The following is a 2,128-nucleotide window of genomic DNA, read 5'->3' as shown; positions in this document are numbered from 1 at the left end:
CCACAGCCCAAATGTATACAGTGAGAACTACTCATTGCCTAGCTTTTTTTTTATTTTATTTTTATTTATTTTTTTTTTAACCAGACTGGGGCTCATTTGATATACTTACAGCCCAAATCTATACAGTGAGAACGACTCATTACCTTGTTTTTTTTTTCTTTTTTCTTTTTTTAACCAGACTGGGGTTCATGTGACATACCTACAGCCCAAATTTATACAGTGAGAACGACTCATTGCCTAGCTCTTTTTTTTTTTTTTTTTTTTTTTTTTTTTTTTTTTTTTTTTCTTTTAACACCAGACTGGGGCTCATGTGATATACTCACAGCCAGCCCAAATCTATACAGCGAGAACGACTCATTGCCTAGCTTTTTTTTTTTTTTTTTTTTTTTTACACCAGACTGAGGCTCATATGATATACCCACAGCCCAAATCTATACAGTAAAAACTACTCATTGCCTAGTCTTTTTTTTTTTTTTTTTTTTACCAGACTGGGGCTCATGTGATAAACCTTCAGCCCAAATCTATACAGTGAGAACTACTCATTGCCTAGCCTTTTTTTAATTAATTTTTTTTTTTTTTTTACCAGACTGGGGCTCATGTGATATAGCCTACCTACAGCTCAAATCTATACAGTGCGAGCTACTGTATAATGTACAATGTACAGACCACGGTTGAGTTACTTAGTATAGACACAGACATTCTTCACGTTCTCCATTCTTCATCGTTATTATTCTGGTGACCTTGACCCCGAACTGGATACCTGACCAGCCAGATGTATACGAGTGTATTCCCCCTATCGTTTTCATCTAGACATTTTTGGATTTAGGAAAATTCCGGCCGGATTTGGAAGTCGTTGTTTATTACCCTTGTGTCAGTACGCCCTTTGCCCTCGGGGGAATTCGTGTTGTTTATGGCTAAGGCATTCTTTTAACCCTGGGTTAAGGGTTAAGTGGTGGAGGGAGGCCGTTGGGAGGGGATGTCTTGTAGGTGATGGTACACTAGGACATTCTGTTCTGTCTTGTTTATCTTCCTCTTGTTTTGTTAAAGGTTTATAGTTTATATAGGAGATATTTATTTTAATGTTACTCTTCTTAAGAATCTTATTTTTCCTTGTTTCCTTTCATCACTGGGATATTTTCCCTGTTGGAGCCTCTGCGCTTATAGCATCCTGCTTTTCCAACTAGGGTTGTAGCAGAGCAAGTATTAATAATAATGTGGGATTTAAAAATCAACGTCTTTGAATGTGATAGAGGGAATGTTATATTGTTTTTTTTTTTTTTTTTTTTTTTTTTTATCATGGAAACAAAATCGAATGATTTTCCGAAAAGTCATTTGGGGGTAACTCAGATTTCATCAAAATACCATAATCGATTGAAGTTATTAAATAGGCAATAGTTTAAGTTTTTTTCTTCCAAGTATACATATCATATACGCATCGGCTATACTTTTAAAAGTATTGAAAGTATAAACATATTTTCTGTACTTGAAAGTGAGAATGTTGGTGCGTAAGTATTAATCTTTGTCGTCATATATTGTCAACAAATATTTGTTATTGATGCAAAACATTATATGGCAGTTGAAGATTATGTTTAACATAGGTTTTCACCTCTATATTATCTAAATTACACACACACATACACACACACAAATCAAAATCTAAATTACACACTCATTAACACACATCAAAATCTAAATTACACACACATAAAAACTTATGCATCTAAAGAGTAAAATTATCTATTACGAACCTGACTCCGGCCGTAAATAATAACTTTACAATGTCACGTGACCTTCCCCCTCAAAACATTTTCAACTTCACAAATTCAAGTATACGATAATAATAAAAGAAAAAAAAAATATTATTCGGTCAGCTCTACGAATAGATGAGAATACAGAAGGGGGAACTGGAATAATGGTGTGTTGTCTCTTGCACGCTTCGCTGGACAGAAACTTTAGAACAGTTCCCATTGGAGTCCTGTGCCGACCTATGTGAACTTTCAGACACACTCTCTCTCTCTCTCTCTCTCTCTCTCTCTCTCTCTCTCTCATGTTTCTATATGTTGTTACTATTCTCAAAATATTTTATCTCTCTCTCTCTCTCTCTCTCTCTCTCTCTCTCTCTCTTTAT

This window comes from Palaemon carinicauda, chromosome 36, assembly GCF_036898095.1.
Source record: "Palaemon carinicauda isolate YSFRI2023 chromosome 36, ASM3689809v2, whole genome shotgun sequence".
Taxonomy (NCBI): Eukaryota; Metazoa; Arthropoda; class Malacostraca; order Decapoda; family Palaemonidae; genus Palaemon; species Palaemon carinicauda.
The sequence above is the reverse complement of the archived record's forward strand: the minus strand, read 5'-3'. Positions refer to the sequence as shown.